This window comes from Bicyclus anynana, chromosome 14 (genome assembly GCF_947172395.1).
Source record: "Bicyclus anynana chromosome 14, ilBicAnyn1.1, whole genome shotgun sequence".
Lineage (NCBI taxonomy): Eukaryota > Metazoa > Arthropoda > Insecta > Lepidoptera > Nymphalidae > Bicyclus > Bicyclus anynana.
Genome location: NC_069096.1, coordinates 8317119 through 8330926, shown reverse-complemented (window position 1 = coordinate 8330926; position 13808 = coordinate 8317119).

The following is a 13808-nucleotide window of genomic DNA, read 5'->3' as shown; positions in this document are numbered from 1 at the left end:
CCTACTGGCAAAGATTACGGTCCTTAGCGGTAGAAAGGGCAATTTAGCATTCCGGTACAATAGAAATTAATCTGGGTTAAAATTATTTAATTAGCATGATTTGTTAACAACCACTTAACTATGAGCTGGCCTGTTCGCTATTTTGGTATTTATAATCAACCTATTAAAAAAACATGATATCCATTAAGCTCCGGATGACATATTTTGTTACATAGAATCTCAATTTCGTTTATGCCAACTAGCAAACATCAAAGATAGTGAATTAGCCTGCGTGATTTAAGGTGAGATACCGTTTAAGATCTAACATGTCAATAGGAAAAAAGTTAGTAATCAGCAGAGAATCGCGTTTATACGCGTGGAATTATTTCTACAGTACGGATTAATTTGACACCTGGCTCCGTCGATATAAATCGTTAGATGGGCCCCTCCATACTAAAGAACGCACAATTTTATGTCATTACCCAAAGACGTGCACGCACATCTTATCTTAGTACGTGACAAGCGCATGCTGTGAGTGGACGTGGACTTAAAAAAAATGTACTTTTTTTTTACTTTAATCCCTTAATTATGCCTTCGTGTTCATTTTGGAAGTGTAAAAACACAAGCCACAACATGAATAAAGAGAAATGTGTTACGAGTGATGACGTACCTACAGCGTACTCAATGTGCGAAACCAATGACAATTCCGCGACGCTTTGAGGCCCCTCTAACGATCTACGTTCGAAGCCTGCCTCGAATAATGTTTGTACTGTGTCTGTTTGGTTGTGCCTGGTAGCCAGGTGTCATGCTGATGTGCACTAGTTACAATAATTTTTTTCAGCACATCCGATCTTCGTGAAGATTATGTTTCTATGATTTTTTATACAATCAAAAGAAAAGACGTGTGACACTCGTGGACTGCCGCGGTAAAGCTATTGCATAACATTTTGTATCAACTTATGCAATTATAATTATTTATTTTTTATACATACAATACGTCTAATCGCACGCACACAACGCCGTGTCGAAGACTGCCGAACTGAAACGACGTTAGACGATGCAGCCTTCAAGCCACACCTCCGTGCCCGTCGGAGTGGGGAGCGTGAGGTTTTTTTCGTTACGGAATTTCTGGATTCGGTCCCCGCGCTCAAGGCCCGCGATAGAAGCTATGCAATAGCTTAAAAAATATTACTCATCCATTGTACGTTTTGCGTCGTAAAACCAAAGCAATTTCAAAAAAAATATTGCTGAATTGAAATCATAGAAAGAATTCGGCTCCTTCTAGCCAATTTTCAATCTATACTTGCAAAATTAAATCCATTTACAAAACTGCGAAAGTTCACGAGAGAGGAGATGGTAACTGGTAAGATAATGGAATTATTTTTTTTACGAGCATCCACTGAACCGGTGAGTGTCGTTATTCAATTACAAGGGGCGAAAACACGGCCATGTTTACCTGTAGCTCCGGGCAGTTTAATTATTATTTTTTTTTTCATTTTCATAGCAGTAGGATTTTATTTTAAAAGAATTCCTCAAATTATTACCAAATGTGATGTGTTTTTAAGAAAGAATTAATACTCTTTTATAGCTAGTTTATAGTTTATTATATATAATAAATTAGCTGACGCCGCGTGGTTCCCATTATGTAGGAATACGGGGATAATACATAGCCTATAGGCTTCCTTGATAAATGGGCTATCTAACACTGAATTTTCAAATCGGACCAGCAGTGCCTGAAATTAGCACGTTCAAGCAAACAAACAAACAAACTCTTCAGCTTTATAATATTAGTATAGATTAATAATTATTAAATAAAAAGCTTTAATTCTATTAACTTACAATTTTGTCCTATAGTCTAACATTAATGAAAAAAAGAAATAATTCGACTAAATACAAGTCGCCAACAAGGCGAATGCCTCCCCCAAATCTTTCTATTGTTTTTTTTTTATTTTTTAAAAGTTAGCCCTTTACTACAATCTCACCTGATGGTAAGTGATGATACAGTATATTTCGGGCTGTACGCATCCATACTGTGCCAATAGTTTGTAAGAGCACGTTTCTCCATCTGCTTTTCTGGCGTCCTCTTTTTCTTTTTTCGCCCCTAAGCACCCATTCTGTAAGACTTTTGGTCCATTTTTCGTTTTCCAATATACATAGCTCTAAAGAGGTAAAATTTGTGGTGTTGTAGGGGTAAAACTCTGGATTTACAGAAGCAATTTTTTTTTACCACTATAAAGCCATGTTATTTGTGAGTATTACAGGGTATTTTTTATCCCCGAATTCCCACAGGAACGTGAACTACACGGGATAAACCGCGGGGCGTCGGATAGTTCTTTATAATTTCATAAAGTACAGTTTAAGCTACTGTGGAGCAACTAAATCTTTACTATATAATTCTTTTATCAAAGCTTACATTATCAGCGAGTGACATGGACTATATTTCATCCTCGTATCCCCATGGGCACGGTAACTATGCGGGTGAAACCATGGTACGTCGTCTAGTACTTTCATAAATTTAGCCTTGTTTCCCAACCAACCCGTAGAACGAGTAGTCTATAAAATGTTCTTTACTGTAATCTCCTCTCCACATCCAACTATTCCATAAAATACAGAGTCTTCAATAAAGTGTTTTATCATAAAATTTTACAACAATAATAAAACCAAATCGGTTATATCTTTCACCCTAATAAAACCGGATAATCAAATGAAACTCCAAGATTATTAAAACCTAACTAGCTGACGCCCCGTGGTTTATCCCGCGTAGTTCCCGTTCTTGTGAGAATACGAGGATATAATATGACACTCATAAAATAGCTTTCTAGTGGTAACAAATTTTTCAACAATGATGAATGAAGGTGTATATAAGGTACACTTAAGTCGCCGACGTGGCAGTCGACGTCGGTCGTCAACTGCAGTCGACTGCCGTTGACTGCCATGTAAATGAACCCTTACCTACTCGAGCGTTGCAGGTGCCTATTGAATTTGTTAGATTAAATAATAATAGAAAGAATAAATGTTTCAAAACAAAGTTTTTGTTACAGAGATATGTCACTAGCGCGTCAAAACTGAGGCGAACAAAAGTAGCTACTCGACTGTATTTCTACAAGTATGAACATGGCTGTACTGCTGTCAATCTATGCCTGTTGGTATACACTTAAAAAAATGTTGTAGTTAAGTAATTTATCGTTGGCGTTAAGTATGACTTGGCATTAAAGCACTCGTGTCTCTATTATAAAACTCACTTCATTCGTTTTATAAAATGCATCTCGTGCTTTAATGACTGTCATTGTGCAACCGTTTCATAATCTACTATTACACTTACTGAACACACCACTCGACATTGTAGACAATATTTAGGTCTTGTCTGTTTAAATAACTGTCATTGTTTACTATGCGACTAAATGAAATTAAGACAATTAGCCACCTGTGTTCGTTTCAGTTTTGACGCGCTAATGACATATCTGATAGTATCAAATCTTTGGGCGTAAGTATTCATTTACACGAACGGCAGCTGCTACCGACGACTGCAGTCAACTGCAGTGTGTTACTCGCTGATAATGCAGCTTTCCATTGGTAAAAGCTTATAGACCAGTGTCACTTCCGTGACTATGTGAGCGTAAAAACTAAGCTAATTATCCGTCAACACGCACAGCACACCTTATCGTAGGGGACTCCCATTTCGGGGCACATAAAAGGCCTTACGAATACGGCGACTACACTCTATCTATCTATCTATGTGTTATAAATGTATGAGAAAAAGATTTTTTTAATAGGTCTAGCAGGTTTGAAGTCTACTCGCTACAAAGAAGCAATACTGTCTTGTCTTTCAATTAGTGTAGACAATGGTTCTGAATCGAATGAGATTAGTTAATTATAGATATTTTAAATTAATTATAAAATATTCGGCGAATTAAGTTCCAAATACTCGTCTATGTACAGTGTAGGCAAAGTAAGGTGTCCATTTACAATTTAAATCATCAGTAATAAAATCCTCAAATTAAGTCTCGGATACGATAAATTTTGAAGTATTTCCAGAATTCAGAACGGGGGCTCCGAATTCAACCTTAGCTCGAACTAAAAGCGTTTATTTAGTATTCCAACTTGGTTCGGACGCCATTCAAATTGAGATACACAGCTGAAAGGTTTTACAGACGTGAAATTGTAAGCGCTATCCAATACCGGTGTAAGTCTTGAACAACAGGAACGTGATGTTAGGCTCATTTAAAATTCCCTTACAATAAACGTAATTTAACGAGAAGAATCTCGGGATACAAAATGAAGCTATCTTACTACTTACTATAACATAAAGAAGCAATTTTACTACTTATTATATAAGAAAGAAGCAATATTACTACTTACTATAACAGAAAGAAGCAATCTTACTACTTACTATAACAGAAAGAAGCAATCATACTACTTATTATAAAAGAAAGAAGAAATCTACTTACTACAACAAGAGGAACGTATTATTAGCTTTGTTTAGACGAATCTCGGTATATAGATCGAAACTATTTACTTTATAACATTTTAAGTTGAAAACCACGTCTTCCACCGCATCTGTTGCGATATACGTATTCGAAAACTACCGAAATCGAAATAGATAAAATGATACATGACGAAGGTTTCGACATTTAATTTGTCAAGGTTGGGTATAAAACGTTGTAAGTCTTGAACAAGAGGAACGTGATGTTATTAGGCTAATTTATAATTTGCCTATCTATCAACATACCTACTCGTAATTTAAATATTAGAAAAATCTTGGGTTATAAAACGAAGCAATTTTACGACTTACTTTAAAACATTCTAAGAACAGACCAAGTCCTATCTATCTGTTCAGTATGTTTCTACTTACATTGTACTCGTATACGTTCTTGAAAACTACTGAACGCATTTTTGTGCGATTTTCACCAATAGAACTTTATCTACTGGTTTTCACCACTTTATCTAGCAAGTCATGAGGAGGAGATCCAAATACCTAATATTTGAGATAGCTATTAGATAGATGATGATCTATCTATCTAAATACGCGCGTAAATCGCAATCGCAATAATAAATAGTATCCTGATCTTCAAATTATCAGTTTATTAATGTAAAGAAAACAATACAATGCTGAACAAAAAGGTTACATGTTTTTGGTTATATAAAATCTCAGTCGTACGACTGTCGGTCCACCTTTCTTTTCACAAGCACGCGCAAAACTAGTAAACTATCAATCGACACGTAAACCTTTCCTACGGCCCGCCGTAAAATTGACAACAAAAGGTCTTTATATAGAGATTCGTATTTCATTTGGGTCACCGGTCCGCTCGTAAAGTGTGAGCTCCGCTAATAAAGTGTACACAAAGATGTCACTCGATTTTCTATATCCACTCTCTAACATGTCTTTGGACATTGGAAAAAAAAGTCAGTTGTCTGTAAAGTCTGTTTACTGATGATAGTTGAACGCGGCAACGTCATAAGAAAATACTGATGGAATGGTTGCATTTTTCAAAAGAAAATGTTCGTTTTTCTAAAATACTATATAACAATCTTCATAGACCAGAATATACTTTATTTCTTGTAAAAAAAGTTGGCAACCCTAGAGCGAGGGAACGACGCATCACGTCATCTTTTTTTTTTATTTTTTACAAGTTAGCCCTTGACTACAATCTCACCTGATGGTAAGTGATGATGTAATCTAAGATGAAAGTGGGCTAACTTGTTATAAGGAGAATGAAAATCCACACTCCTTTCGGTTTCTACACGACATCGTACCGGAACGCTAAATCGCTTGGCGGTACGTCTTTATCGGTAGGGTGGTAACTACCCACGGCCGAAGCCTCCCACCAGCTAGACCTGAACCAATTAAAAGAACCTCAATCGGCCCAGCCGGGGATCGAACCCAGGACCTCGTGATTAAATCCACCGCGCATACCACTGCACCACGGAGGCCGTTTTTCGAGTGTGCAGCCGGCTTCATCGAATTATAAAACGTCGTCACGTCAAAAATGGAAACCTTTCTTCATTCATCATCATTATCAGCCGATGGACGTCCACTGCTAGACATAGGCCTGTTGCATGGACTTCCAAGCACAACGTCTCGAGCCGTCAACATCCAGCGGCTCCTTGTCCTCGTTCCACCTAGTGGGGGTCAACAAACACTGCGCTTTCCTGTGCAGGGTCGCCATTCCAGCACCTTGGAACCCCAACGTCCATCGGATCTTCGAACTATGTGGCCTGTCCATTGCCACTTTAATTTCGCGATCCACTCAGAAATGTCAGTGACTTTGGTTCGTTTGCGGATCTCCTCATTACTGAATCGATCACGCAGAGAAACTCCAAGCACAGCTCGCTCCATCGCCCGCTGAGTGACTTTGAGCCTTGTAATAAGGCCCATAGTTAGCGACCGAATCTTGGATCCGTAGGTCATCACTGGCAACACGCACTGTTAGAAGAATTTCGTCTTCCTTTAGCAGGAGGCAGAAGGATTAAAACGCAATATAGCCCAGTCCAGAACCTGAATCTGAATCCACTAGTCTAACCACTGAATCACCTAGCGATGTCCGCTAGTCAAAACGCCAATACTCAATACATACATATAAATAAAATTGTAGAGTCTGTCTATGATTTCAAAATAATTTTGTCTTCTCAAGTGCTTACTATCGTCTTTTTTTGTTTGACTGAAAAATGGCCAACAAGGATACAATGTTTTTTATACAGTTCGTACAGCGATTCACGTATGCATGTCATACAGGCGACTGTCACCATACCCATGCTATTTGTAAAACACTTTAATATCACCATCTGTCCAGAATGTAAAATTTTGAAAGTAGTATTTGAGGGTAGTTTGGTTTTAGTTTTTGTACTTGTTTCTTTTACAAACGTTAGCGCTTGATGCAATTTCTTAGTTTCGCTGCAGCTAAAACATGAATAAGTTATTTTAATTTTCTCTCGGACTTTCAATTTGTTTTCCGACCACTCGCGACAGGCAGCGGCGATGAAGTTTGATGAAAACTTATACTTTGCGGATACACTTTAGCTTCTTTTCTTGCAACTTTAAGTGTTCGAAAGAAACAGTTTAATTTCAATTACCTATATGCTTTACTATTCTAATTGTTGTTGACATTGGGACTTCTATTTGGTTGGTATACGAAAATTTATAATATTAGCCATATATTTTATAATGTTTAAAGCAAAGTCAGGTTAGTTTTTGTGTTACTTACAATATATATTTATGTATATATAGTTTTTACGCTTCTTAAACACACAACGCGATATTGTAGACAATATTTAGGTATTATTTGTTTAAATAACTTTCGTTGTTAAATAAGCGACTAAATGAAATTAAAACAATTATACACATTTGTCCGCATCAGTTTTGATGAGCTAGCGCTCTATCTCTAGTAAAAAATATCGTTGGTTTTACCTACTTATAACTATATCTTAGACGATAAGATAAATAATTCAAAACAAAGAAATCCAAGGACTTATCTACACAACACAGCATTACGATGAAAAACATTCAAATAGTATCGCTTTAATTCCAATGGCCGTGTAGAACCAAATACGACCGCGTGGAATTGAATCGCTTAGCGACAATATCGTTTCGGTTCGCCTCAAATTACACCAATGGATTTTCGATATACCGCCTATTTGTGAACCCTCTCAAGATAGGTGAAAGCACCGCCCAAATTGGAACCACTACCCAGTATTACTGCGCTGTATCTATTACAGACTCTTTATAACCGTGCGTTCTACACAAATCCTCATTCTATACAGCTCTCTTACACGAAATTTTATAACGATAGTATTTACTCACGTTTGTTGTAGTTTCAGCAAAAATGGTAGGTATTGGGGAAATTGTAGGTAAGCCTCAAAGTATCACTGCAAATATTTTGATTGTATTTATTGCCTTGTTGATTTACGAGTATACATTTGAGATAGGTACCATGTCTCAGTAACTTTTGACGTTTGAAAAGAGTATAAAAAACGTTGGACGTTGGTGTCCCTTAGAACTGGGATGCGTATAGGATTGATTGACCCATCACTAAGTTGACTGACAACATCAAACTGATTGCATCAGTGCACCGGTGGATAGATCGTTCGAGATTTATAAGAGGAGAGAGCTGTGAACGGTTTTTGATTACAAGGTTGTATTATCTTGTATTTGTGTTTATGTTGATTTATAATTCTGTGATATCTGCCATATCTTATTAACATTTGGCGTTTGAAAAGAGTTAGAAGGAACGAACGTTGACGTTACTTAGAGCTGGAATATACTCCGCACCGAAAAGCGTAGAATTGATTGACCCGTCACTAAGTCGACTGACAATATCAAACTGATTGCATCAGTGCACCAGTGGAAGGATCGTTCGAGATTTATAAGAGGAGAGATTTGTGAACGTTTTTTGTTTACAAGGTTGTATTGTCTTGTATTTGTATCTATGTTGATTTATTAATCTGAGATAGATGCAATATCTCAGTAGGAACGATGGACGTTGATGTCACTTAGAGCTGGAATATACTCCGCACCGAAAAGCGTAGAATTGATTGACCCATCACTAAGTTGGCCGACAACAATAAACGGATTGCATCAGTGTGTCTATGGATGGATGGTTCGAGATTTACAAAAGGAGAGAGCTGTGATGATCACTTGCAAAACTGAAAAGTAGCCAAAAACTGAGGCTTATTTGTTGTTAACATTACCAAGCACACGCAAACAAATACGTAAAACCTCCTTCCAAACGCATTACAGTTTCTAATCGTGCCATTGATAATAATTTATTTCTATCAATTTCATTTCTACGAAGCCTAGTCAGCTAGTCGGCTTCGTATATAGATTTGAACAAGTTCCAAGTAATAAATGAGTGAATTTTTAACATACCCTTTTCTATTGGCCAAGGTACTCTAATAGATGAAAGTAAACCAACGGAACCTCTTATAAATTTCGGTTAACCGCCCTTCATGAATTCGCCTGCCAAGCCTCTATTTGTAATACTTGATGTTTCTTGCATGTTTGCGTACAATTTATTGAACCAATCATTCCTTGCTCACAACTTTTCCCGCGTTATATATATCCACACATAAATCCCGAGAAATACTTTACGTGTTTATAAATTGATTCCGGCTCCATGCGGCCGATAGTTGTTTTGACTTGTCAATATTTCAAGCTCACTGCTGAGCTCGAGTCTCCTCTCAGAATGAGAGGGGTTAGGCCATAGTCCACGCTGGCCCAATGCGGATTGACAGACTTCACACACGCAGAGAATTACGAAAATTCTTTGGTATGCAGGTTTACTCACGATATTTTCCTTCACCGTTTGAGACACGTGATATTTAATTTCTTGAAATGCGCACTGAAAAGTTGGAGCTTACAGAACTCTGAGAATTAAGAAAATTAAATGAATTAGACTGCCTCGTTAGTCTTGTGGTTTCTGACCACGAGGTCCTGGACTTAAATCCTGTGTCGGGCTTTGAGGTACTGATGTTTTTCTTCACAAGGTGACTGCCGAAGCACCAAATCCCCTCTTCTGCAAGCAGGCCTGACCCTCTGGCCATTTAAATTGACTTCTAATGATGATTATGTGATGTGATATGTATGAGCCGTGATAGCCCAGTGGATATAACCTCAGCCTCCGATTCCAGAGGGTGTGGGTTCGAATCCGGTCCAAGGCATGTACCTTCATCTTTTCAGTTGTGTGCATTTTAAGAAATTAAATACTGATCACGGGTCTCAAACGGTGAAGGAAAAACATCGTGAAGAAACCTGCATACCAGAAAAATTTCATAATTCTCTACGTGTGTGAAGTCTGCCTATTCACATTGGGCCAGCGTGGTGGACTATTGGCCTAACACTTCCCATTCTGTGAGGAGATTCGAGAATATGGGTTGATAATGATGATAATGAATAAATAAAAGCCAAAAATCGAAATATGCTCAAGTTTTAGATACTATTTGTAGAGACAATACTGTCAGTCCGGAAGGCGGGTTCTTCTGAAACTAACTAACTTTAGTTAAGGTTACCAGTTACTGTCTTGAACGTGTCAAGTTGTGACTTGAGGGTTAAGCAGTTAGTGCCAGTTCTCAGCAGCAACCTTACTCTTCGGGCCATTATACAGCGATGCTGCTTGGCTTGCAGTGGAATTACCTTTCCTGGACGACCATCTATGTGCGTACAACTTACATAAAATCTGAGAATTTGTCAAAAATCCAAGTGTATACCTACTACTACCTACATGACGCGTGAGAATGAATCCATCCGGAAAGGTTTCCGATGTGAAGATGCCGTCGTAAAATTGACACAACGACTGTTTATAGAGATTCGTCTTTTATTCGGGCCGCAGTCCGCTAGTAAAATGTGAACCTCACTATTAAAATATATTGCGTATCCGAAAATGAAGATCCCTTAGGACGAAGCATATATTTGTTCAAGATGACTTCATGAGTGCTAGGTGTTTATAGAGCCATTAACATCTAAGTTGTGTCATCGTTATTAAGGCTACATATGAGAGTTCCGTAATTCACAAGGAACCCTTATAGTTTTGCGTTATATTTTCCCATAGAGTGTAATATTGATAGTGTGTATTTATTATTATTTTACTTATCTTTGACATACCCTATATAAACTGACATTATATTGACGTAAAGGCATCATTAGAATTATTGTTTTGCATGGTTTATTCTTTAAAACATTAAATGTACCTACTAATTAATTAATCACTGTACAAATAATTAATATGTGTGAATGGATTATTGTAAATTACAATGTTAGGTGTTTTTTATAATGATATTGCAAGATGTAAGGCGGAATTTGGTGTCTAATTCAATAAGATCTGACAGTAACCTGAATTCGCAGTAAATAAATTTTGATTGATTTGATTGATTGATTGATCGCTATTGGTATTTTCTAATAAAAGGGTTTAAAGTGCTCATTAAATCTACGGAACCCTACACTGCGCGTGCTGCACGCACTTGGCCGGTCTTTTTTAATTAATCATTAAAACAAAACAATATTGTAGTAACAGGTGTATCAAGGCTGTTTAAGACAATGGTCGTCCAGGAAAGGTAATTTCACAGCAAGCCAAGCAGCATCGCTGTATAATGGCCTGAAGATTAAGATTGCTGCTGAGAACTGGCACTAACTGCTTAATTTTCAAGTCACAGCTTGACACGCGCAAGACAGTAACTGGTAACCTTAACTAAAGTTTCTTTTCAGCAGAACCCGCCTTCCGGACTGACAGTAATATCTCTACAAATAGTATCTAAAACTTGAACATATTTCGCCATTTTAGCCTTTATTTATTCATCATCATCATTATCAACCCATATTCGGTCCACTGCTGAGCTCGAATTTCCTCTCAAAATAAGAGGGGCAAGGCCAATAGTCCACCACACTGGTCCTGTCAATTTCTTAAAATGCACACAACTGAAAAGTTGCAGGTGCATGCCCCGGTCCGGATTCAAACCAACACCCTCCGGAATCGGAGGCAGAGGTCATATCCACTGGGCTATCACGACACAAAAATATATACATAAAGCTAAAGCATAACCTAGGTTCACGAGGTACTGTGAAACAAGTTTTCTGACCCTACTATCATATGTGCGTGCATATAAAATGTGTCGGTACTCTAAGAGATGAGAGCAAACCCTCATAAATTCTGCTTGACCAATCGTGTGAAGTTGGTCTCACACTACGACAAGAAATACAAAAATATTTATTGACTGCGATCCAAAAATTAAAAATTAAAAAAAAGTCTAAGGTAAGGTAAGTTTGATGATGGACAAAAAATATAAAAATATTTATTGACTGCGATTCAAAAATTAAAAAATAAAAAAAAAGTCTAAGATGGTCAGTTGGTTGAGGTTTTTATCATGCCTCTACGGTCTCTACGCAGCGTTATTTTGAAAAGCTAAATCGGTTCGGAGTATGTTACTTTGTCAGTAAGGTGATAAATCGCTACCACTAGACCAGACCTGAGACAATATAGAAAATATAAAACCCGAGCTGGAGTCCTACCCAGAAGCTCTCTGTTAAAACCCACTTCTGCTAAACAGAGATCGACATTAAAATTATTGCCAAAAGTAAATATACTAAACATTAGTATCTATAAAAATTTAAGTATCAAACTGAGTTATTCCAATATTTGCACTATAATTTTGGGAATACGATATTTATTTTTAATTTGCCGGGCGCGTTCAAAGTCTACCAAACCCTAGCCCTTTTGCTTTGTATTGTTTATTCATTGTTTAAAACACAGAACAACTATAGATGTTGTTTGTACTTCATTTAGATTGTTTATTCAAAGAGATGATTTGATGAGACTGCATATAATGATTTTTCTCCTCTAGCACAAAAATGGCGTGTTTGCTATTTAAAACTAGTAAGAGGTGTTTATTCACTCCGTGAGACAAAAATATTCACATTCTTTTGTTTTTAGCTTGTCTTTTAACCGACTTCAAAAAAAGAAGATGGTTCTCAATTAGTGTGTTCTTTTTCTTTGTATGTACGTTACGCGATTACTCGAAGACGCCTGGACCGATTTGAATAATTCTTTTTTTGTTTGAAATGGTATACTCCTGGGGTACCATTGTCCAGTTTATTGTCTTGTATAAATCTATACTAATATTATAAAGCTGAAGAGTTTGTTTGTTTGATTTAACGCGCTAATCTCAGGAACTATTGGTCCGATTTGAAAAATTCTTTCAGTGTTAGATAGCCCACTTATTGAGGAAAGCTATACAGGGTGATTCGGACTTTAGTGCGGACATTTTTTTTCGTGGTTCTGTATCATTAATAGAACATAAATCTACAAACAGTTCGATACATTTTATGTAATTTTTTTTTTCAATTTATGTCTCAGAAATAACAAAATAATGGACACATTCCCAAACAAACTGCGCAACTGCTGGCGGCACTTTGTAAGACGCCGACAAAGAAATACCGGCAGTAGTCATATCGCTTCGGCTTCGGCTGACGGGGGTGGCAGGGGTGAGGGGATCGAAAAATCCCTGAGGACGCCTGCCGAATTGCCGATGGGCGACCAGTGACAGACAATCTGCCGTCGCTTGCGCATTTAAGTCGAATCATCCTTTAATGCAAAAGTTTGCGTAATAATAATCATCATTTGTATTTCATTATTCCAATCGAAAGTTTATAATTTTTATTATTACTACGCATTATTGATGGTCCTAAGCCCAATAAAGTATGAAGGAAAAATCGATACTCAACTCAAAAGTGACGACCTTTAATTATTATAAAAAATAATAGGTACAAAAATAAACGTAGAAAGGTCAACGGCCCTCGGCGCGGGCGCTCGCTAACCTAGTACCTACCAGCTGATTTTGTAGTTGCCTATTACTGTGCTATTACTTAGTACAGCGATAGGGTGACCCTCAAATTCTGTTTAAATGTTTAAACTTTAGCTAACGATAACTTTGTTATTGTTGAGTTAAAAAAAAAAAGAAAAAATACGTGTTCATTAAATTTTGTTTATGTACAAAATATAAAAATATCCGTACTTGAAAAAATTTCTTCCTGTATATATTATCCCCGTATTCCTACGGGAACGAGAAGCACGCGGTCAGCTAGTATATAGATTAAGCCTTATTCAGTCACGAAGTTGTAGAAAAACGGTTCAAATGAAATGTTGAGACTGCATATAATTATGTTAAAAGTGTTACTACAATAAATCTTGACTTACTCTATTTGCATATTTAACAGTTCTTTGTACAACTGTTTAATATGCAAACAAGATTGAGTGAATACAAAATGCACTCTAGGAATAAACAAATTTAACAAAATACTACTTGAAACTACTGCAGATAGAAATGCTTTATTCTTTAAAAATAAA